Raw genomic sequence first — 26,859 nt, 5'->3', positions numbered from 1 at the left:
GATATCCAGGGGCTTCCCTGGTGGCGCAGTGGTTGAGAGTCCGCCTGCCGATGCAGGGGAGACGGGTTCGTGCCCCGGTCTGGGAAGATCCCACATGCCGCGGAGCGGCTGGGCCCGTGAGCCATGGCCGCTGGGCCTGCGTGTCTGGAGCCTGTGCTCCCCAACGGGAGAGGCCACAGCAGTGAGAGGCCCGCGTACCGCAAAAAAAAAAAAAAAAAAAAAAAAAGATATACAGAATAATATATACCTGAGTTCTCAGGCAAAATGTAGAGACAATGCCTAAGAATTTTCTAAACTGAATGAAAGACCTAATTATCAGATACAAGAGCTCAGAAAATTCAAAGCAGGAAAAATAAAAAGAAGACATCATTAAGCAAAATTACAAGGGAAGAGCAGAACACACACAAAAAAGACTCTGATTTAAGCAGCTAACTTCTCCAGAGCAACACTGGTAGCCAGAAAACAGTGGAATACTATTTTCTATGCACTACAATAAAATAAATGTCAACCTAGAATTCTATACTCAATGAAAATATCACTCATGAATGAAGATAAATTAAGAAAATTTTAGAAAAATACTGACAGATTTTGCCATCAACCAAATTCATCAAAATTGCAAAGAATGGTTTTTTGTTTGTTTTGCAGTACACGGGCCTCTCACTGTTGTGGCCTCTCCCATTGCGGAGCACAGGCTCCGGACGTGCAGGCTCAGCGGCCATGGCTCACGGGCCCAGCTTCTCCGCGGCATGTGGGATCTTCCCGGACCGGGGCACGAACCCATGTCCCCTGCATCAGCAGGCGGACTCTCAACCACTGCGCCACCAGGGAAGCATGCAAAGAATGGTTTTGAAGCAAAAATAAAGTTACCCAACACAGAAGATCCTAGATACAGGAAGAAATGAAAACCAAACAAATTGGTGTCTATGTGGTAATATTTGAAAAAAAAAACGGATTTATAAAATTATCATAATAATATTGAGGGAATCAGAAACCAAGATAAAACTAAAATACAAAACCAAAATAGCATGCAAGTAAGGCACAAGGTAATTGGAGATAAAGTGATTGAAATTTCCCTGCAGTGTTTGGAAGGAAGGTTATGATCCTGATGGATGTTTAACTTTAAAGTGTGTAAATTAAAGGTTTAGAGCAAGTGATAAAAGAATAGTTCTATTATGTATCACTTTCAGATTAGTAGAGGGAAACAGAGAGAAAAAGATAGTAAATCAGTCCAAGAGAAGTCAAGAAGGAGAGAAAATAAAAATATAGAAGACAGGACAAACTGAATTTTCAAAATCCATAGAGCAAAAACTTACATTATGGGAAGGAAAAACAGACAAATCAAGACTCATCTGAAGATTTCAGTACCTTCTTTCAATAAATGATAGAGCAAGTAATCAGAAAATTAGTGAGTACACAGAACACTTAAACAGTATTATGAACCAACTTGACCCAGTTGACATTTATAGCACACTTCACCAAATAAGAACAAAATATACATTTTTTCAAGATAATATGGAACATTACCAAGATAGACCACATCTGGGTGACAAAATAAGTCTCAAATAAAAGATTTGCCATAATACAAAGTATGCTCTCAGACTATAAGGAAATTAAATTAAAAATCAATAGAACAAAGATAGCTATAAAATTCATAGGCATTTGGAAACGAAACAAAGTAATGTTGATACATTCTAAATAACCCATGGGGCAAAGGAGAAATCAAAAGGAAAATTAGAACATATATTGATCTGAAAGTAAATGAAACAAAAATATATCAAAATTTGGGAAAATGCTGCTAAAGCAGGTATTAGAGGAAATTTACGGGACTAAATGCCTATATTAAAAAAGATCTAGGGCTTCCCTGGTGGCGCAGTGGTTAGGAGTCCGCCTGCCGATGCAGGGGACACGGGTTTGTGCCCCGGTCCAGGAAGATCCCACATGCCGCGGAGTGGCTGGGCCCATGAGCCATGGCCGCTGAGCCTGCGCGTCCGGAGCCTGTGCTCCGCAACGGGAGAGGCCACAACAGTGAGAGGCCCGCGTACCGCAAGAAACAAACAAAAAAAAAAGATCTGAAAAAAAACATGGATCTGAAGAACCTAGGGGCAGGACAGGAATAAAGACGCAGACATAGAGAATGGACTTGAGGACACAGGGAAGGGGAAGGATAAGCTGGGATGAAGTGAGAGAGTGGCATGGACATATATACACTACCAAATGTAAAACTGATAGCTAGTGGGAAGCAGCCGCATAGCACAGGGAGATCAGCTCGGTGCTTTGTGACCACCTAGAGGGGTGGGATAGGGAGGGTGGGAGGGAGGCTCAAGAGGGAGGAGTTATGGGGGGATATATGTATACGTATAGCTGATTCACTTTGTTATACAGCAGATAAAAACACACCCCTGTAAAGCAATTATACTCCAATAAAGATGTTAAAAAAAAAAGGGAAAAATAAGATTTCAACTCAAAGACCTGAGTTCTTTCTTAAGAAATGAGGAAATAAATTGCAAATTAAACCCAAAGAAAGCAGAATAGAGGAAATAATAAATATTAAAGGAAAAATGATGCAATAGAAAATAAGTGAAAAAATTTTAAATCCATGAACTAAAAGCTGGCACTTTGAAAATATTAATAATGTAGGTAAAACCTCTACCTGGATTGATCAGGAAAAATAGAGAGAAGATACAAATTACCAATATCAGGAGTGATAAAAATGACATAATTCAGATACTGCATATGATAAAAAGATAATAGAATTTTATGCACAATATGAAATATGCTGAGATTATGAATAAATAAACATTCAGATCCAGTGAGTAGAGGAACGCCTGATAAATTCTGTCCACATTCAGAGATGATATAAAAAGGTTATGTATACGAAAAAGAAGTGCCCAATGTTCACACCAATTTAGTGACTGAAATGAGTTGTATACTAAATCATATACAGAAGTAATTTGTGGTTTCAAGTGTGTACCACTGTGGTCTTGTAAGAAAATAATGGTTCAATAACTCTTTAATTTGGTGGTAGAGAAACCTCTATGGATTGACAGGATAATCAAGCCTTTGAATGAATATGAACATGGGTTTGAATCATGGCTCCACTAGTTTCTAACTGTCTGATCCAGAAGAAGTCATTAGTCTCATTTACAGATAACTCTATCATATAGTGCTTTTGTAAAGATAAAATGCAGTAGTACATGTATGGATGAGTCGCATTATTCTGTGAATAAAATTTATTTCTCTTACTCTAATAAGAAAATAGCAATGGGGGAAGTAAGACCCTCCCCAATTTCCTTCCTCCCTCCCTGACTCATTCAACAATTAGAAGAAAGCATCCATTGATAGAACAAGAACCATACCATCATAAGAGAAAGAAGCCTGGCTGTGGCCAGGATTGGAGTCACCAATATCAGTAAAATGTAGAAAGAGCAGGAAACAACCAAGAGAAGGGGATCCGATGACTTGAAATGCAAAGAGCACATGTTGGAAGACTCAAGGATTCTGTGAATAGGGAGACAATCTTTGAGCAGTGGTTCTGGCAATCCTTCTGATAAAGGCTCTGGGCCAGAGACAATTGTTGATTTACAATATCGTGTTAGTTTCAGGGGTACAGCACAGCAATTCAGTTATATACACATACACGCACACACACAAATACACACATACACACACACACACATATATATATACTTTTTCAGATCCTTCTCCCTTATAGGTTATGACAAAATATTGAGTATAGTTCCGTGTGCTGTATAGTTCCTTGTCAGTTATCTTTTTTATAGATAGCAGTGCGTATATGTTAATACCAACCTCCTAATTTACCCCCCCTTTTTATATATCTATTGTTATGGCCCAAAAGTCATATACTGAAGCCCCAACACCCATTGTGAGTGCATTTGGAGACAGGGTCTTTGTGAGCTGATTAAGGTTAAAGGAGATCACAAGGGTGGAGCCCTGATCTGATAGGGTTAGCATCCTTATAAGAAGAGACACGGGAGAGCTGTCTGTCTCCATCTCTCTCTCTGTGCCCCCAGTGCACCATCCCCTCCACCTCCTGCCATGGAAGGATATGGGGGAAAAGGACAGTCTGCAAGCCAAGAGGAGGGCTCTCACCAGAAAGCCATCATGCTGGGACCCTGATCTTGGACACCCACCCCCAAAACTATGAGAAAATAAATTTCTATTGTTTAAGCCACTCGGTCAATGGTATTTTGTAATGGCAGCAGACCTAAGACACCGCTAGCTTTTATTTTCACTACATTATGCAGATTGTGCCCGGTGAATGAGGACTACGTATTAAAGAACCTTTTGTAGAACAAAAACACAAAGTGTGCATGAGCTGAAAGGTGTTGCATTTTGGATCAACACTGGGGTAGACACGGAGGGGATGTGCGGTGACTTGAGTTCTGTTTTTCCTGGTGACCCCAAACCCTATGTCTTGCTTCTTTCTTTGAGACCATCAGCTGAGCTGGAATGCCCCTCCTTCTCAATTCCCTCTCTCTCCTGTCTTTACTACTCCCGTGCATCACGTGGCTGCCATGTCACCAGTCTGATCGCAGACCCTGGTGAACAAAGCAGCACAGGAGTGAAACACTATCCAGTTGCTCCTTCCCTTTCCTGTTTGCTTGACTCACATAGCAGAGTACAGAGTCTGAATGCACACAGCAAATAATGCAGCAATTCATGTGCAAAGAATTTTTAAAAGTTAATTCATGCAAGGAACAGAGCCTGATATGCTCAACTCTTAACAAGACCCACTCTCACCGGAATCTGGGATAAGAATTTCAAAGAATTTTATGCCTATCAAAAATCAACCTGGGGATAGAATTCCATCAGCCTAATCAGGATCCCTGCCTTTGAAGTGCTCCTTTGTCTTTTATGCCTTTTCCTCTGGTGCCCTTATTTCATGCACAAGATGGTACATACATAGGCATGTTGGGTGAGCTTGTTCAGTCTAAGAAAATTCCATCAAAGTCCAAATGAAGTGTGAAGCTAGTTAAAGGCTTTTCATTATTTCCTCACTTATATCGTCAAGTTATCCAAAAAATCATATATCAAAATGCTGAGTGTTTTCAAAAGACATGTATTACAAAGAAAATACTAGTCTCTAAACCTGTCCTTAATTTTAAAATGTATTCTGTTGGGATAATGACAATTTATAAACCCCCAAAAAGGAATGTAATTTTTTTTAAATGTACGTAATGTCAAATAGGTATAAAAGCAAAGAGTTTTCAGCATATATAAAAGAGGGTATTTATTGAAACAACAGAAATTGGACAAGACCATGAGAACCCAGGGCTGTTGGACATTGGTTGCATTTCTGTCCCACGGGTACCTGGCGTCAGTTGCCCAGTTTTCCCCATTTACCATCTTTACCTATGAGAATGACTCACTCACTTAGTAACCTATACATCATTTTCAGGCAGACAGCACAGCCAAGTAACTTGAAACCACTTGGAGAATTAAAAATCTATCATCTCACAAATACACATTTACCCTTCATTTAGCAAGGGCACCTCACATGCCATTTCCTGGCCAGTTTTTCTTACCCTTACTGCTCCCTGTGTTTTCGGCCCTGCTTAATTGGACTCAGGAGTATTTTGAAAGCCAGAACTCTTAGCTATCTTCCCAGAAAGCCAGGTGTCCAGGAAAACCAAAAGAAAAATGAAAAGATAGCACTTTAGGTCCTCTAAGTATGAGCCAGCTCTTATCATGAAAATTTATATTTTCGAATTTTGATGGAGACCGTAAACACATTTTGAAGAAAATGTCAGTGTGCCATTCTAACAACATAGAAAGTTAAACTACTTTGTTTTGGCCATAAAAAGCCTTAGCATATGTTGCAAAGCTACAGTTCAGGAAGCTTAACAGGAATTAACCACCTTTAATGAAAATACATTTAGAGTTGTTATAAGTGTCAGTGGTACCTATTAAATGGGTGACGGAGTTTACAACTTTTTCTTTAGACTGATGCTTCCAGGCTCACCAGGGACATTATTCATGTCATAAATAATATTTCAACACATGTTTATTGTATTTGGGTCAGGGATAGCGTTATCTTCCATAATCACTGCTGCCGTGAAGATTAAATGAGATAATGTAACCAGATAACAGACATGACCATGCCTAGCACGTGTTTAATGAATATTGGTTTATCTACAGTTCCTGCCCTCAGAGAGCGTACCGTCTGTTAGGGTTGCCCAGTCAATCACTGACCACAGTGAACTTATGACTGACGGGAGAAGCAGGCCCAGTGGTGCTTCAGGAGCACAGCAGGGCAGAAGCGTTTAAACATGATGAACAAGAGATTACACTTAAAATTAATTTTGAAGGATACATAAAATTTAGGTAAATGCCAGGAAGAAATTTATTCAAAACTGGTGGAGCAAATCCCTGTGGAGGTGAGAGTAAATGTGACCCAGACACAGAAGAGAAGCCATTAGGATGTGCCGACTGGCATGAAAAATTCATTCACACTCACAGGCTACCGATGTTCACGAGTAACTGTGATGGCTCCGTGTGCTTTAATAAAGACATCAAAAAACTCTGATGAAATCCACCTAGAATTATATCACTCATTATGGCTGGCTACCAGTATATGCCCCCAACTGGAAAAAACAAATGTGTATCCTTTGATGCAACCAGTGTTTTAAAATGTTTATTCTTTGATTCAATAAATGTTGCAATGAATTGAGTGGTAAGTGTAACTAGCCCACCAGGAAAAAAGGTCTTATGATGTATTTGCACTTCACAGTACTTTTGCCCTTTTAGTAAACATTAATTGTTTCACCATTTATTTGAAGATTTCCTTTCCAATGGGAACAATGAAAAATTTACAAATTCCAATAATCTTAAATGGTGAAAAGAGAGAGCGATTATTTATGATCTTGGGTGTTTCCATTACTGTAATTTACTCTTGACTTAGAAAAATGATTATATAATCAAGCAACATAAAGATCCACAATAGAGTAATAATATAATTAATATATATGTGTGTTTATGTCTACCTACCTGCCTTTAAAGTGTACTGCCCAGTGACCACAAATTATCACCATGCTTATACTGTGTCATATTAAGTGAATTAAGTGATTAGGCGATTCTAGGAATGATTATTTATCAAATAATAATTAAAAACAAAAAAAATGTGTCAAAGTTATACTATTACTCCATTAAAAGAAAAAAGTAAGGGTACATTATTTTTTCCCAAAACTTATTAAGAAAAGCAAATTACTGGAATCCAAAGCCTAACAGAAATTTAAGTACACTTTTGTAAAGAATAATAAGTTAGAAAACAAAACTCATTATCGAGTTCCTCAGTATACTGAGTCTTCCTGTCACTTATAAGCCTCACGATATTGGGAATGAGTGCTGAGAAAATAAAAATGCACTAGACTGGGCTTCCCTGGTGGCGCAGTGGTTGAGAGTCAACCTGCCAATGCAGGGGACACGGGTTCGTGCCCCGGTCCGGGAAGATCCCACGTGCCGCGGAGCGGCTGGGCCCGTGAGCCATGGCCGCTGAGCCTGCGCGTCCGGAGCCTCTGCTCTGCAACGGGAGAGGCCACAGCGGTGAGAGGCCCGCGTACCGTAAAAAAAAAAAAAAAAAATGCATTAGACTCTTTAAACTTCGCTGTTCCGGAGATTTCCCAACCCATATGCAAATCTGAGTTTAAGAAAACAATGCTGTTACAGCAAATCCAGTATTTCTCTAGTTTTTCAATGGCTCTGTAAGAACGACATTCTGTTTTGGCCGGGGAATATTCCACTCTATTCAGCAGAGTTTACCATTGCCTCCACCCATAAGGCCTGGTCCATGGTCTCCACATCACAGCCATGGGGTAGAATTAAGATGCCAAATGTGAGCTCCGTGTTCCAACGTGGAACCTTTATACTAATCACTTCTTTCCCCCATACTCAGATGCTCAGTTCTGGTCTAACTCACGATCACCCATCACCCCCCATTCTCTCTTGTCTATTGGAGCAGGAATTACAATTTACCATCTGCGTGGCCTTATTCTTCTCCCTAGTGACTAGAAGGGAGAGTACAAGTAAATTAGTTCATCAAAACCTATAAGGAAATCGAATTACTGTTTACCAGTCTGTAATCACTTTACGGGCAGCAAACACAATACATCATTTCTAGTAATCACTTAAAAGTTTGTTAAGTTAGAATGAATATTAGAAAGTAATATTTTCTGAGCATCAGAGACCTAAGTTAATTTTTTTTCTCTCATAAGATATTACTATAAAACATTCAAGCCTTGCCCACTGCTTCTCAGAATATTGTAAGCTCATTGAGTTTACTAAGTTAATTCTTTATCAATGTCTTCCCATATACAGACTAGGCAATGACAAATTATTTTTAGAATAATAATAATAAATCTCCAGTAGCACACACAAACCAATATTTGAGTTAAAAGTCAATTTGCCGCCTCCAAGTCTGTAATTTATATCCAGAAACAATATTAGATCATAGAAGAAAGAGCTTTGCAAGTTACACATTGTAAAAAAAGTTATATTTTCCCTCCCTCTTCATCACATACTCAGGATGCACAAAACACTATCTCCGTTCCCACGCAAGAATAGCTTTTTTAAAGAAAATTAAGGGACAAAATTAAGGTGTTTTATATATATATATTCTTTAAAAATAGATACACTAATATGTAACAGTAAATAGTTGTATAGCTGTGCCAACTACCCACACAATCTTAAAGTTCTACTATTGTTGTGTTTTTGATGGATTACTATATAAAAAGCAATTTTGTAAAATACCGCTATAATAGTTATTTCACAGAATTCTTAAAATTGAAATCTAATGGAGTGACAACTGACAAAGTACAATGTTCAAGTTATGAGTAAAAAAGAAACCAGCTATTTATTTCCAAATATTTAGGTTTTGCATTTTCCATTTAGACTTCTTGGAGTAATTTTTATAAAGTTCCAGAACAAATCAATCTTTTAACCTGAAGAGTAATTTTTTCTTGATGCCTATTCTAAGGAAATCTAATGTCAAATATGATTGAGTTTAAATGAGAACAAATAAAATTAACAATTGGCCATAACACTGGCTACCCAATTTTACTTGGCCCAAAATGCACCTTATTATGACTGGTTCTTCTAGTCATTACTTTCCAACAAAAGCTGCATGAGGTTGACTATTTGTACTGAATGTCATCAATATAGATTACTTTCACAACAGCAGATCAGACACACTGTTAGGTTAAAGTAACAATGATACATGCAATCTCCATCCTTTCTCATTCTTAAAACATGTTTCCCAAGTTTATAACGGGTCATTCCACGTCTAAGGAAAATTTCTTGCGGGATTTTATTTTTTATTTTTGAGTTTTTTATTTTTTTTTATTGAAGTGTAGTTGATTTAAAATGTTGTGTTAGTTTCAGGTGCAGAGCAAAGGGGTTCAGTTATACATATACATGCATCTATTCTTTTTCAGATTCTTTTCCATTATAGGTTATTACAAGATATCACGTATAGTTCCCTGTGCTATACAGTAGGTCCTTGTTGGTTATCTATTTTACATATAGCTGTGAGTATATGTTAATTCCAACCTCCTACTTTATCCCTCCCCCCCTCCCCTTTGGTAACCATAAGTTTGTTTTCTATGTCTGTGAGTCTGTTTCTGTTTTGTAAATGAGTTCATTTGTATCATTTTTTAGATTCCACAGATAAGCAATATCATAAGTGATTACTCTGCAGAAATTATCTAACATGACAGTGTCCACCAATCTTCTAAAATTGTTAGAAAAAGCTGATCAGTATTACTTTTTGCATTAAAATAAGAAAGTTCAAAGATGGTAAGTATTTTTCACTATGGCTCAGCACATGCTGAGCTCCAAAGGTGCAATCTTGGGTCTCACAATGTGTGACAAACCAGTAGCAAGAGATGCAGAGGAACGATAAAGGAAGAGAGCTGAAAAGATGGCATCAGCGCCTGCATCGCACTGATTCCCTTCTCCGGAGCCTCTCAGCGGCTGGGAGGCCAATTACACCAGTAAGAGTGTTACAGAAGTAAAGAAGCAAATTGAAGTGAAGAAAAATGCAGAGCTGAAAAGTGAGTGTTTTTAGAAATATTGCTTCCTTCCTAACTTCCCTCCTTCCTCTCTGGAATGACTGATTCAGCACTATACACTGTGTAAGGCATTAGAAATACAGCTATGATGTTGTCCAGCCGACGGAAAGACTTGAGAAAGATTGCAGCCACGGGTATGAAGTAAGCAGTGGTGAGACATTCGAAAAGCTGGCAGAGCAAACTCAACCTTATTGTTGGATCTGTTGAGATTACTTCTCCAGGCAGTCACTCTCAAGGTGGTAGAGATGTCAGTGAAGAGTTTCTATTAAGCTTATGAGGCCTGAAGTTTTTCCCCACAGCTTAAAGGTCAAACTGAAAGTATCTTATTCTAAACCAGTTCTTTAAAAATAGATACACTAATATTTAACAGTTAGTAAATAGTTGCATAGCTGTGCCAACTACCCACACAATCTTCTTAGAAAATACTGACCAAGAAAACTAATCTGACAAATAATTAAGGAGCAAGAAAGAGTCATCCCTGTTTAAAGGCATTAATAGCTAACTAATTGTTTCTAATTTGGAGGAGAGTTTCTCTTTATAAAAATTGGCTATAATTGAATTTGACATATGTGTGAGTACTTTGATATATATATATATATATATATATATATATATATATTGCAGAGGATATAACAGAATTAAGGCATGCTTCTTATCCCCATGCAGCTAAGAATTTAATTAAATGGACAGCATAAATAGTCACATAAATAATATACACTAAAGTTAGACAGCCTTTTCTAATGTTTACCTTTGTACAGTACTTAAGTGTCAAGTGTACTGCAATGAAGCTAATGGGAATTAGGAGCTTTGTCGTGTTCCATCCTCATTCACCAGCATCTGGAATAGGACCTACGTGCACATAGAAGCTGCTCATAAATCCTGATAAAATGACTAAATGTATGAATCATTTCATATGCATTATTTCACGCAAGTAACTTCCCTGTGGTCAAAAGAGAGATCGTTTTACAGGCAATCAAATCAAGACAGAGATGTAAAGTTATTTGCTGAAATCACACCATCAGGAAGGGGCAGAACTGAATACAAAACCCAAGGTTTCTGACCTCCAGTACCGTGCAATTGCCATGCACCGAGAATTGCATGGCTTGTAACCACCAAAGGAGATGAATGTGGAAAGAAGCAAACGTCCAGTGTTTCAGACTCAATACAGACACATTTCCTAGTGTTAAGGTTGAACTAAGAACAGGTTCTTCTCCCTCTAACAAGGTGGATCTTTTAATGAAGAACGCACACTCACCAGATGTGAGTTAAATGAAAGCTAGTTTTAATGTTGACACCTAGGAAGTACTGTATTTCTTAAAGTGGAAAATGGATGACCCCAAACCCAGGGGAAATTAAGGGCTGCAATTTTCACAATTTCAGGTAGAGTACCATGCTGAGATGCATGCAGACTTGTGTGTATGTTTGTGTATGAGAGAGAGAGACGGAGAGAAGAGAGAGAGTGGGAGAGAAAGCCTGGCCATAAGTGTAGTCCTGGCCCCCTCAGACCACAAATAAGCATTGCACCCACACTGACTGGTCAGGGAGGGACAGTAATTCCATCACCAGAGTCCTTCAGTTGTAACACTCTGCCCTAGAGAGATGTCACAGAACACTTTTTCTTGTGGATGTAAAACAGGGCATTGATGTGCAGTGACAGTTTCACAAATAACCCCTCAGTTTTCTGAAAATACATCCTTGAACCCAATTACACTCATAATTCAAATATAATACCTGCCTCTACACTCAAATACTCCTCTACAATAAAGCTGCATCATCTCTTGCTTGTAACTCTTGTGGAGGGTCTCTCTTAGCAAAGGGATAAAGTCTTTACACAAAGTAACTTTAGCTTGGAGATGCCTAGACCCGGCTGATGCAGCCAGAGTAGATAGGAAAGCTTCTGGAAAAGAGATAACACTAACAGAGAGGCCAAAATGCAGGACAGATGGAGGGAGGAGGGCCAGGAACAAAGTTATGGGTCCAGGAGAGATCTGGGTTTTCTAAAGGAAGATGGGTAAGCCAACCTGGTGGCAGGAAAGGGTTCAAGATGGAGATAGTGGGAGTGAGGTTTCCTGACCCACTTTAATTTAACAATTGGAACTAATGAGATGACAGAGAAACAACTGTAATTATTTAAGAACTTCCCATCAGACTTAAGGAGCTCAAGCAGTAATTGATGTATGCTCCCAGAATAAATCACAGATTGCCGATGACGCTATTCTGTATATAAAAATCTATACATCACTACAATTTTTAATCCTATACCATATCTGAGGAGTTGGTGTCTTCTCTTTCACAATGAAGATTTATGTCAGATAATGACAAAATTTTGACTTATTTCAAAAACAGTGATCTATTTAACTAGAAGTTAAAAGAAAGAACTGTAACTCAAGGAGAAAAAATAAAAGTGCATAAGAAGAATATAATCATTCTGTAGGCCTAGGGAAAATGAGAATTACAAAGACATGGAGCGCTGTTTCGCCTGAGAATTGAAGAATTTCGCCTCATAGTTGTTTGCTGGCTTTTTTTTTAAAGGTGAGGCGATGTTATCTACAGAACAAATTCCAGGCCTCAGTTTTCAGAGGAGAAAAGCACACAGCACCAGCTGTCCCTGGGATGGTGGTATGTTCAGGAAGAGACCTGTTCTTCTCCCAGCACTGCCCCAAGAGTCTTCTGGGTCCTTAAGTGGCTTCTCAACCACTGAATTACCAGGTAGGTAACCCCAGGAAGCAGAAGCTGCAGGTGATAGATAAGGAGGAAGCCATGGCTTCTTCTTTCTAGGGTTCAATAAAAATAGTTTTTAAGAAAATCACTTAGTATAGGGTCCTGCATATAGTAAACTCTCATTATATCTAATAAAATTATTAAGAATTAACAAGCACCACTTGCCAACAGCCTTGTAATGTAATTTCTTTACTCATCAATTTCTCATAGCCATGTCTTCATGGCAAAATCTGTAATACTTGAACAAATAAAGGGAAAAAGTAGCAGGTCATATGAATTCTAAGATAATACATGAGTATAATAATATTGAATAGTTTTAAAGTCACAGTATGTCCACAAAGTGGCACAGAAACCATTGAAAAATGCAATTTTCCTAATTCATGTTAGGAAGTAACATAAAAGTCAATTATAAAAATTAATTGCCTGGAATTAAAACATACACACACACACACACACACACACACACACACACACTGTAAAGGGTACTTTAATGAGGAAACTTGGCACATTCATTCTTATAGGCTATTATGACCTATAAGATACTGTTAGCGTGCCTTCTCATTTGCAGTTAATTACTCTCCATCTGGTAAAATCTCTAGCAGACATTTTTCTTCTCAAAAGAAAATTTTGCATAAAAACAATTAGATGGCCTCTAACCTATAAAAAGACAAAGCAAGATGGGGAAAGTATTGAGAAGAAAGTTTTGCTCAACCTAAAAATATTCCAGTAATTTCCAGAGGGAGGAGAATTTGAACACTGGCTGATTGTTTACAGCAAGGACAGACTGGCAAAATATAACTCCGTACTAGATGTTAAAACTCTTAATGTTGAGTGTTTTGCTTCCTTCACCACTGAATCACCAACAGTGACTAGTATTTGTATATCGTTAAGTGCTGGATAACTGTTTCTTGATTTAGATCACAGGATGCTGATAATGGTAGTATCCTTCAGTAGTGACTGCAATGAACTCAAAGACAAGTACAATTTTTCCAAACTTTAGTTGTCAAAAATGTCATGATTAGGCACATTAATTATACATTTTGAAAGTTAGGAATTTATATTGAATTATGGATTCTGCTCACATAAGAATTTTATTAGATATAATAAATACAGATTTATTAGATAAATTCAGTGTGTGCTAAATTTGAAGATATAGAATTTTGTGTCATTTAATTTTTTACATAAGTTTGTAAAATACCCTTGCCTAAAATTGAAGATTTATTAGCACAACAAACCTTTCAAGACATCAGTTACATAAGATTGCAATCTACTAGTATTCCAGCAGTCAAATTTAATGTACATCTAATAATTTAATTTTTAAAAAAATTTTATTTATTAATTTTATACAGCAGGTTCTTATTATTTATTTTATACATATTAGTATCTATAGGTCAATACCAATCTCCCAATTCATCCTGACCCCCCTCCGCTTTCCCCCCTTGGTGTCCATACGTTTGTTCCCTACATATGCGTCTCTATTTCTGCCTTACAAACCCGTTCATCTTTACCATTTTTCTCGATTCCACATATATGTGTTAATATACGATATTTGTTTTTCTCTTTCTGACTTACTTCACTCTGGATGACAGTCTCTAGGTCCATCAACGTCTCTACAAATGACCCAGTTTCATTCCTTTTTATGGCTCAGTAATATGCCATTGTATATATGTACAATATCTTCTTTATCCATTCATCTGTCGATGGGCATTTAGGTTACTTCCATGACCTGGCTATTGTAAATAGTGCTATAATAAACATTGGGGTATATGTGTCTTTTTAAATTATGGTTTTCTCAGGGGATATGCCCAGTAGTGGGTTTTATGGGTCATATGGTAATTCTATTTTTAGTTTTTTAAGAAACCTCCACACTGTTCTCCATAGTGGCTGTATCAATTTACATTCCCACCAACAGTGCAAGAGGGTTCCCTTTTCTCCACACCCTCTCCAGGACTTGTTGCTTGTAGATTTTCTGATGATGCCCATTCTATCAAGTGTCAGGTGATACCCCATTGTAGTTTTGAGTTGCATTTCTCTAATAATTAGTGACGTTCAGCAGCTTTTCACGTGCTTCTTGGCCATCTGTATGTCTTCCTTGGAGAAATGTTCATTTAGGCCTTCTGCCCATTTTTGGATTGGGTTGTTTTTTTAATATTGAGCTCCATGAAGATTAATTTTGGAGATTAATCCTTTGTCCGCTGATTCATTTGCAAATATTTTCTCCCATTCTGAGAACTGTCTTTTTCATCTTGTTTATAGTTTCCTCTGCTGTGCAAAAGCTTTTAAGTTTCCTTAGGTCCCGTTTTTTTAATTTTTGTTTTTATTTCCATTACTCTAGGAGGTGGGTCAAAAAAGATCTTGCTGTGATTTATGTCAAAGAGTGTCCTTCCTATGTTTTCCTCTAAGAGTTTTATAGTGTCTGGCCTCACATTTAGGTCTCTAATCCATTTTGAGTTTATTTTTGTGTAAGGTGTTAGGGAGTGTTCTAATTTCATTCTTTTACATGTAGCTGTCCAGTTTTCCCAGCAACACTTATTGAAGAGACTGTCTTTTCTCCATTGTATATCCTTGCCTCTTTTGTCATACATTAGTTGACTATAGGACATGCGTTTATCTCTGGGCTTTCTATCGTGTTCCATTGATCTATATTTCTGTTTTTGTGCCAGTACCATGTTGTCTTGATTACTATAGCTTTGTAGTATAGTCTGAAGTCAGGGAGTCTGATTCCTCCAGCTCTGTTTTCACTTAAGAATGCTTTGGCTGCTCGGGGTCTTTTGTGTCTCCATACAAATTTCAAGATTTTTTGTTCCAGTTCTGTAAAAAATGCCATTGGTAATTTGATGGGGATTGCATTGAATCTGTAGATTGCTTTGGGTAGTAGAGTCATTTTCACAATATTGATTCTTCCAATCCAAGAACATGGTATATCTCTCAATCTATTTGTGTCATCTTTGATTTCTTTCATCAGTGTCTAACAGTTTTCTGAGTACAGGTCTTTTACCTCCTTAGGTAAGTTTATTCCTAGGTATTTTATTCTTTTTGTTGCAATGGTGAATGTGATTGTTTCTATAATTTCTCTTTCTGATCTTTCAATGTTAGTGTATAAGAATGCAAGAGATTTCTGTGCACTGATTTTGTATCCTGCTTTACCAAATTCATTGATTAGCTCTAGCACTTTTCTGGTGGCATCTTTAGGATTCCCTATGTATAGTATGATGTCATCTGCAAACAGTGACAGTTTTACTTCTTCTTTTCCAATTTTGTATACCTTTTATTTCTTTTTCTTCTCTGATTGCTGTGGCTAGAACTTCCAAATCTATGTTGAATAATAGTGGTGAGACTGGACATCCTTGTCTTATTCCTGATCTTAGAGTAAATGCTTTCAGTTTTTCACCATTGAGAATGATGTTTGCTGTGGGTTTGTCATATATGGCCTTTATTATGTTGAGGTAGGTTCCCTGTAGGCCCACTTTCTGGAGAGTTTTTATCATAAAAGGGTGTTGAATTTTGTCCAAAGCTTTTCCTGCATTTATTGAGATGATCATATTTTTTTATTCTTCAATTTGTTAATATGGAGTATCACATTGATTGATTTGCGAATACTGAAGAATCCTTGCATCCCTGAGATAAATCCCACTTGATCATACTGTATATCCTTTTAATGTGTTGTTGGATTCTGTTTGCTAGTATTTTGTTGAGAATTTTTGCATCTATATTCATCAGTGATATTGGTCTGTAATTTTCTTTTTTTGTAGTATCCTTGTCTGGTTTTGGTATCAGGGTGATGGTGGCCTCGTAGAATAAGTTTGGGAGTGTTCCTTCCTCTGCAATTTTTGGAAGAGTTTGAGAAGGATGGGTGTTAGCTTTTCTCCAAATGATTGATAGAATTCACCTGTGAAGCCACCTGGTCCTGGACTTTCGTTTGTTGGAAGATTTTTAATCACAGTTTCAATTTCATTACTTGTGATTGGTCTGTTTATATTTTCTAATTCTTCTTTCTCCAGGTCCTTTAGGTGTAAGGTTAGATTGTTTATTTAAGATTTTTCTTGTTTGTTGAGGTAGGATTTTACTGCTATAAACTTTCCTCTTAGAACTGTTGTTGCTGCAACCCATAGGTTTTGGATTGTCGTGTTTTCGTTTTCATTTGTCTCTAGGTATTTTTTGATTTCCTCTTTGATTTCTTCAATGATCTGTTTGTTATTTAGTAACGTATTGTTTAGCCTACATGTGTTTGTGCTTTCTATGTTTTTTCGCCTGATAATTTATTTCTAATCTCATAGTGTTGTGTTCTGAAAAGATGCTTGATATGATTTCAATTTTCTTAAATTTACTCAGGCTTGATTTGTGACCCAAGATGTGATCTATCCTGGAGAACGTTCCATGTGCACTTGAAAAGAAAGTGTAATCTGCTGTTTTCAGATGGAATGTCGAATAAATATCAATTAAATCTATCTCATCTATTGTGTCATCTAAAGCTTGTGTTTGCTTATTAATTTTCTGTCTGGATGATCTGTCCATTGGTGTAAGGTGGTGCTAACGTCCCCACTATTATTGTGTTACTGTTGATTTCCTCTTCTATAGCTGTTAGCAGTTGCCTTATGTATTGAGATACTCCTATGTTGGGTGCATATATATTTATAATTGTTATATCTTCTTCTTGGATTGATCCCTTGATTATGTAGTGTCCTTCCTTGTCTCTTGTAACATTCTTTATTTTAAGGTCTATTTTATCTGATATGAGCATTGCTACTCCAGCTTTCTTTTGATTTCCATTTGCATGGAATATCTCTTTCCACCCCCTCACTTTCAGTCTGTATCTGTCCCTAGGTCTGAAGTGGGTCTCTCGTAGACAGCATATATACAGGTCTTATTTGGGTATCCATTCAGCGAGCCTGTGTCTTTTGGTTGGAGCATTTAATCCTTTCACATTTAAAGTAATTATCAATATGTATGTTCCTATGACCATTTTCTTAATTGTTTTGGGTTTGTTTTTGTCGGTGCTTTTCTTCTCTTGTGTTTCCCACTTAGAGAAATTCTTTTAGCATTTATTGTAGAGTTGTTTTGGTGGTGCTGAATTCTCTTAGCTTTTGCTTGTCTGTAAAGCTTTTGATTTCTCCGTTGAATCTGAATGAAATCCTTGCCGGGTAGAGCCATCTTCGTTGTAGGTTCTTTTCTTTCATCATTTTAAATATACAGTGCCACTCCCTTCTGGCTTGTAGAGTTTCTGCTGAGAAATCAGCTGTTAACTTTATGGGAGTTCCCTTGTATGTTATTTGTCATTTTTCACTTGGGCTTTTAATAATTTTTAATTTTTGTCAATTTGATTACTATGTGTCTTGGCATGTTTCTCCTTGGGTTTATCCTTCCTGGGTCTCTCTGTGCTTCCTGGACTTGGGTGGCTATTTCCTTTCCCATGTTAGGGAAGTTTTCAACTATAATCTCTTCATATATTTTTGGGGGTTCTTTCGCTCTTCTCCTTCTACAACCCCTATAATGTGAATGTTGGTGCATTTAATGTTGCCCCAGAGGTCTCTTAGGCTGTGTTCGCTTTTTTTTCACTCTTTTTTCTTTATTCTGTTCCATGGCAGTGATTTCCATTTCCACCATTCTGTCTTCCATGTCACTTATCCGTTCTTCTGCCTCAGTAATTCTGCTATTGATTTCTTCTAGTGTACTTTTCACTTCATTTATTGTATTGTTCATCTCTGTTTGTTTGTTCTTTAATTCTTCTAGATCTTTGTTAAACGTTTCTTGCATCTTCTTGATCTTGCCTCCATTCTTTTTCCAAGGTCCTGGATCATCTTCACTATCAATCATTGTTCTGAATTCTTTTTTTGGAAGGTTGCCTATCTCCACTTCATGTAGTTGTTTTTCTGGGGTTTTATCTTGTTCCTTCAACTGCTACATAGTCCTCTACCTTTTCATTTTGTCTATCTTTCTGTGAATGTGGTTTTCATTCCACTGGCTGCAGGATTGTAGTTCTTCTTGCTTCTGCTGTCTGCCCACTGGTGGATGAGGCTATCTAAGAGGCTTGTGCAAGCTTCCTGATGGGAGGGACTGGTGTTGGGTAGAGCTGGCTGTTGCTCTGGTGGGCAGAGCTCAGGAAAACTTTAATGCACTTGTCTACTGATGGGTGGGACTGGTTCCCTCCTTGTTGATTGTTTGGCCTGAGGCAACCCAACACTGGAGCCTACCTGGGCCCTTTGGTGGGGCTAGTGGTGGACTCCAGGAGGGCTCACGCCAAGGAGTACTTCCCAGAACTTCTGCTGCCAGTGTTCTTTTCCTCATGGTGAGCCACAGCCACCCCCTGCCTCTGCAGGAGACCCTCCAACACTAGCAGGTAGGTCTGGTTCAGTCTCCTGTGGGGTCACTGCTCCTTCCCCCGGGTCACAGTGCGCACACTACTTTGTGTGTGCCCTCCAAGAGTGGAGTCTCTGTTTCCCCCAGTTCTGTCGAAATCCTGCAATGAAATCCCAGTAGCCTTCAAAGTCTGATTCTCTGGGTATTCCTCCTTCCGTTGCCAGACCCCCTGATTGGGAATCCTCATGTGTGGCTCAGAACCTTCACTCCAGTGGGTGGACTTGTGTAGTGTAATTGTTCTCCAGTTTGTGGGTCACCCACCCAACTGTTATGGGATTTGATTTTGTTGTGATTATGTCCCTCCTACCATCTCACTGTGGCTTCTCCTTTGTCTGTGGATGTGGTGTATATTTTTTGGTGAGTTCCAGTGTCTTCCTGTCGATGATTGTTCAGCAGTTAGTTGTGATTCTGGTGCTCTTGCCAGAGGGAGCGAGTGCACTTCCTTCTACTCTGCTATCTTGAACCCACTCCACATCTAATAATTTTTAAATTATAATTCAAAGTCACATTGACCATGAAAATTATATAGCGCTTGGTAACAATAAAATATTTTGAGGTGTAAGTTTTGTTAAAATATGGTATCTTCCTGCCATATGATACTACAATCCCACTCCTGGGCATATATCCAGACAAAACTCTAATTCAAAAAGATACATGCACCCCAATGTTCATAGCAGCACTATTTACAATAGCCAAGACATGGAAGCAACCTAAATGCCCGTCAACAGGTGAATGGATAAAGAAGATGTGGTATATATGCACAACAGAATATTACTCAGCCATAAAAAGAATGAAATAATGCCATTGGCAGCAACATGGATGGACCTAGAGATTATCATACTAAATGAATTAAGTCAGACAGAGAAAGACAAATACCATATGCTATCACTTATATGTGGAACCTAAATTATTGTACAAATGAACCTATCAATGAAAGAGAAACAGATTCACAGACAGAGACTTGTGGTTGCCAAGGTGGAGGGGGTGGAGGAGGGACGGATTGGGAGTTTGGGATTAGCAGATGGAAACTATTATACATAGGATGGATAAACAACAAGGTCTTACTGTATAGTATAGGGAACTATATTCACTATCCTGTGATAATCCATATGGAAAAGAATATGAATCAGAATTCAGTTATATATATATAAAACTGAATCACTTTGCTGTACAGCAGAAATTAACACAACATTGGAAATCAACTATATGTCAATAGAATAAATTTTTTAAAAAATGAAAATATGGTAACTGCCTTGAAGCTCCTTTACTTTATAAGGAGGCTTATGAAGCAGAAGAGACAGTGGTGATATACATCTTTAAGCAGATAATGAATTTTTTATTTACATTAAGATAGCAAATATGTGTGCAGGTATCCTAAATCTACCTGCACCTCAGGGACAAGTTAGATTACTAAGTCTCTTACAAGTCACTCTAAATCTTACTGTTTTGTAAATAAGATTTAGTAAGTAATTAATTAGGAAGTAACTAAATTTAGATTAATGTAGAACTTAGTATTTAAGGGATGAATGCCATTCGAAGTGCAATGTCCACCTACCATCTGTAGTCCCACTGCTCTAGTCCAACCTGCCAGCTCTCACCTGAACCATGCTACTTGCATCCCTTCTAGGTACCACTTGCCTCCCCTAAAACTTACTTTCATTTCTGTAGCCAGAGAAAGCTTCTCAAACTAAAATCCTCATCACCTCATTTCCTTGCTTAAAATCCTTTACTAGACTCTTATTGCTCTTAGGACAAAAGCAAAATCTTAGTACGGCCTGCAAGCTCCCCACAGTGCTGGGTCCCTTTCGCCTCTCCCACGTCAGCCCCCTAAGCCTTCCTCAGCTCCTCAGCACCACCAATTTTTCTCCTCCTCAAAGCATTTGCTGGGGTACTTCCTCTGCTGGAATACATGAGCCTCCTTCACTGACTGGGTAACTCCTACTCAACCTTCAATTTTAGCTCCCAGCATAGTCCTGTGTATCTTTTGTATCACTTTTGCATAAACATTTATGTGTATATCACACACGCGCATGCGCACACACACACACACACTCGCACACACATATAGTGAGGAATATAAGATATATACATATATTAATTATATACATATACGATGTGTGTGAGATTATTTGATGAATGTAAATCTACTTTACTAGACTGTAAGCTCCATGAAGGTAGAGGTTGTACCTACTTTTCGTTCATAATTTTATCTCTACTTCCACGCCTAATTTCTGGCACATACTAAGGCCTGATAAGTATAAATTATGTCAACTACATGCAAGAACTACAACAAATTCCACGGTAGGACGGATTAGCTGGCCAAAGAAAGGACTCAAATTTGAGGGCACAGAAGAGGCATCATAATTCTAAGTCTTGTAAAACAAAATCACTTCCAAGTTATTTATTTCCACCACAGTTTTTTGATGAATTTTCTATAACGAACAGTGTGAAATTATGATGCTTCTTTGGGAAGGTGATTATATTTTTAGTACCGTCAAATAGATGGCCTAAGTACTGCTTAGAACATGACAATATGGTCCCAACTCAAAGATGTTCTATAATTAAATAGACTGTGTTCTTTAGATATGTCAACTTGTTTATAAATTGCTGCAGCACAACTAATATTATTTTTAAATTCTCTGTCAGGTTAACGTATTTTTTGCTAAGAACTATGTCACAGCTTCTTGAAATTCTATTTTTAGTATCACATTACAAATTCCCTGAATGTAAACAGAATTAATCATTTCCCAACCTACACTTCAGGTATGTTTTCTCTTCTTTTCTCAGAAACATTAAAATGAACTAAGAACAAAATCCACAGATAGATGTTTCATTGCCAATGAAATGATTAATAGCTACACGACACTAAGAAGGCAATCATAAAGACTTTAAAATTTACACCAAGTCAGTGTGCCTCTAGTGCACTTCCCTGGAGGGCATTGTGCAGAGGGAGACGACCACAGGTTAATAAGATGAATAAAGGAAGGATAATGTAGAGACGACTGCAAAATACAGTCAATATATTTGATGAACAGACATATAGCCAATTGTATATTCTACTAATGTTCCCATATAATATTTTCAAAAACAAAATTGAGCACCTTAAGATACAAATAATAGAAAAATATATCTCAAAAAGCAAAAGTCATACAGAACGTATCTTCTGAGGTAGATGTAAAGGTATCAGGAAGATTAAATAAGCCACATTTGTAAGTAAAAAAAGCAACTTGAGATGATGTAAGCTCATTTCTTTAACAAAGAAAACCTTTCTTTCCCTCCCTCCCTCCTTTCTTTCCTTCCTTCCTACTTCCCTTTCTTTTTTTTTCTTTCTTTCTTTCTTTCTTTCTCTTTCTCTCTTTTCTTTCTTTCATATGTAATACACACACCTTTCCTACATGCATGTAGATTTATAAAAATGCCTGATGTATGTGCAATAAAAAGCAGTTACAATACCATAACTACCCTTGCAGAGTAGGACTGAAGAAGTAGGAGTCATTTTTTCCTAACTGTATACACTTTTATACTGCTAGAGGTTGTACAACAATTGTATCTATCATTTAAAATTAAATTAATTAATTTTAAATAAAACAAAAAGGGAGGTCTCAACTACCTGGAAATGTCCGACACATGTAAGTTGGCCTGTTTTTTCAGAAATGGATAATTTGAAATTCTCCCAAATCTAACATCGTAGCTTTCCTTTGAAAATTGAAGCCCACATTGCTTTGAGCTCTTCTTAGTGGAAAAGAAAATATTTGGATATAAAACTTTATAAAAACCCTTCATGTCAAATGATAAGGTCTCAGAATTTGAAGTAACCAAGAGATCAAGGCCTAAATCCCTCATTTTTGAGTCAAAGCATTTAAGCCCGAAGACTGTTGCCAATTTACCTTTACCTTCCCTCTGCCTGTTATAAACTCGCCCCACTTCTTATACTTTCCTCATATTTTATATTTTTAAAACTTTAAACATTTTCCTTTCTCTAACTGTTGTATTACTGAATTTTAATAGGTGATATGATTTCAGGGTTCAAAGACTAAAAAGTTAAAGAGTACTCATCACTGAATGTTGAAAACTTCACCTCACGTCCTGGTTCCTGCCCCTGCAATTCACTCTAGGTAATCTTATTATTTTTTATATTCTCTCCCCACCACCCACAGATTGTAGGTATCAACTTGCAAGATTTGATTTGAAATAAGCTCAGAAAGTAATATCTCTAGTGAATATTATTTATACGCCTTCACTACACACCTCATTTAGGTTTTCCATCTTCACTACTGGATGACTGGGAATCCACTTTTAGCCTCCATAACAAAGAGATAGTAACCCTTTCTACCCAAAGTTACACATCCCTTGTTATATACACAGAAGGTTACGGGCTGCACTGAAAATGCTGACTCAGCCAGAAATGAAGAGTCTCGCCTCTACTCAATACTCTGTAATGACCTATATGCGAAAAGAATCCAGGAAAAGAAAGAAAAGAGGATATATGTGTATGTGTAACTGATTCACTTTTCTGTACACCTGAAACTAACACAAGATTGTAAATCAACTATACTCCAATAAAAATTTAAAAAAAAAATGTCTCGTGAATGCTGAGCAGCAGCCTATCGACAGAAGCAAAACCTTGCCTAGAAGCTAGTTGATGAAAACTCAGTAGAGGATGATACACTTAAGCAAGGACATCATCAAACATTAACTCCCTTGGTGGAATGGCCCCTGAAGCAACAGTGGACTTCGATGTGGAGCTGACCATTTGGTACACAGAGGGAACTGAGCCTGATTAGAACAACTGTCCCCTTGATCTCAGATTAGCCTAAGTTCTTAGCAATTTTGAGTTGGACACTAACACCGAAACCTGCATGGAGTGTGCTGTATAAAAATATTGGTATCGCAAGATGAAAAGTATTCTGTGCATGGATGGTGGTAAAGACATCAGAGCAAGTCAGAGTACTTAATGCCCCTGAACTGTATACACAAAAATGGTTAAGACAGTAAATTTTATGTTATGTGCAGTTTACCACATTTTTAAATTAAAATTAAAATACAAAATAAAAATTTTTTAAATTGTATTAAACAGTATAAAATTCTAAACAAACCATTTCATTGCCCTCGTAAAATTCTTTAGAATTTATATTTAGCTACTCAGGATGGGTGGTGAAAATGTGGAAAAAAATACCACATAAACTCCTACTCTGAGGCTTGTTTCTGTTTGGACTAGCTTTATGTTGTATTAGCATACAAAATTAGTTTTGACCAAGGCTCTAACGCTGACATTTGGTGATAAACATATGGCACACATAAGTCATTTAGGTGACTGCTTATTTTTATTGAATTTTGCTTTTATTTCAATGACAAAAATACTGCAATTAGTACATTCAATAACTTCATTAGGAAAATTTATTTGCAAGGTTAATCAATCTCTAAGTTCTGCACACAGCAAAAAGGTTCTTATCCAATGTTACCATGTATTAATGCAACAGATTTTATTATAGAATCATCTACACTTTGAAGCAACATTAAGTACTCAGATGCATAAGGACTGTTGAAAAGCAATATATTTCAACAATTAAATCTCCTACTGGTTTTCATGTCACCTGAGACTCAGTTCCTTTAAAGGAAGAGCAAATCTTTGCTGTAAACTCTGGCGAGGCTCAAAAACAAAACCTTTTTTTCCTCATTGAAATGAGACTATACCCAGATGATTTATAAAAATAGGTCATTTATTTTCCAAGAAAAAAAAAAAACACTAAAACTGCTTTTATATTGTGGGAGATAGAACTAGTTACAAAAAACTTTTCAGGACACTGTCTAAATTTCCTCACAACAGTCTGTTATGTTAGCTGAGGGTTTAATAGGACAAGTGCTGATTTCTGGTTTCAATAACCTTTGGAAACATGGGGCAATCCCAAAGCCCCACAGTGTTCAGGATCTCTTCAAGGATAGGAAAATTGCCTCAATCAATTGTTATATTAGTATACAGCTCTCCCTTTAAAAACCTATCAACCTAATAGAATGTGTATCATTGTTATAATAGAATGTGTATCATTGTTAGCCAAGCTCTATGTGACCCAGTTGTGTCAAATTCTGAGAACAGAAACTTCGTTCCTAACTTCTTTCCACCAACTGTCATTCAAGTAGTGATCACCCTGTGGACCAGTCCATCTCCTGGGCTCTTATTTGGAAGGGAGCATTTCTTAGTATCTACCGCTACTGTCACATCCTCTTCAGAGAGGAAATGGTATAATCTGAGAAGGAAAAGAGCTCTCCCACTTCTAATTAAAAACTATGCACTATTTACAATATCCAGGACATGGAAGCAGCCTAAATGTCCATCAACAGAGGAATGGATACAGAACATGTGGTACATATATACAATGGAATATTACTCAGCCATGAAAAAGAACAAAATAATGCCATTTGCAGTAACATGGATGGACCTAGAGATTGTCATACTGAGTGAAGTAAGCCAAACAGAGAAAGACAAGTATCATATGACATCACTTATATGTGGAATCTAAAAAAAGAAAAGAAAAAAGAAGATGAAAATGAACTTATTTACAAAACAGAAACAGACAGACACAGAAAACAAACATGGTTACCAAAGGGGGAAGGTGAGGGAGGGATAAATTAGGAGATTGGGATTAATATATACACAATAGATTGCCAACAAGGACCTACTGTATATCACAGGGAACTATACTCAATATTTTGTAATAACCTATAATAGAAAAAAATCTGAAAAAGAATATACATGTGCATATATATATATATAATTGAATCACTGTGGTGCACACCTGAAGTTAACATGACATTGTAAATTAACTATACTTCAATAAAAAAATTTAAAAAATTAAAAACCAAAAAAAATAATAAATAAATAAACCTACAATCTGCTTAGATCTATGTCTTTATACACTTTCTTAGTAGTGAGAGGCTCACACGAGTAAAAGTCTCAGGGCAAAGCTGAATTACTCAAGTATTCTTAGGTTTTAGCTCAACTAAAGATCTCAGAAGAGTTCATTCTTCTCTCCTCCCATGTAATTAGGTGTTATCGGTTTCTTTATAATACAAGAGATAGTCCTCAGTTTGCTACCTGTGGACAGGGCCTTGCAGGTATGTGCCTTAATCTCAATACCAGCGGGGCAGGTGGAGGTTAATCCAAAGGCTTTGGCCCAGATCTAGAGTGTCTAAGTGTGTCAGAGTTGCTTTCATGTTTGTAAATCAATATATATGAAATTCTCACCAAAAATAATATGACTTGAAATGTTTTCAAATAGCCTTAAACTATGACTGAAGCGATCCTCATTTGAGGGCAAATCCATGTTATAATCGAATCTTGCTCTGACCCTCAGCGTCTGTGCACCATTTAAGGGCAGTGGATGCACCTGTGCAGGGAGATAGTCACCATGGATCTGGCGTTTCTGCACACCTGAGCAGAGGGCTTTGACAGTTCTGTCCAAGGACATCTGCAATGCAGCTGTGGGGCAGGGACAGATCTGCTTCTGTAGGAGGGGACTCCCGTGAAGCTCCCCAGCTCTCCCGGGGATATTCCAGGGTGATACAGAAAGTGTGTCGCCTGGGTCAGAGGGTGGCTGGATCATGTCTCTCCCTGGCATGGAAGACCAGCAGGCTGCGCAGCAGTCCCCTAACGACTCAGGGACTTCCTGAGCTTCTCCCTGTGACACACACCCATCTA

Source organism: Delphinapterus leucas, chromosome 5 (genome assembly GCF_059928025.1).
Source record: "Delphinapterus leucas isolate spDelLeu-1000000601 "Yukka" chromosome 5, BTC_Dleu_Yukka2, whole genome shotgun sequence".
Classification (NCBI taxonomy): domain Eukaryota; kingdom Metazoa; phylum Chordata; class Mammalia; order Artiodactyla; family Monodontidae; genus Delphinapterus; species Delphinapterus leucas.
Note: the sequence above shows the minus strand (reverse complement) of the source record.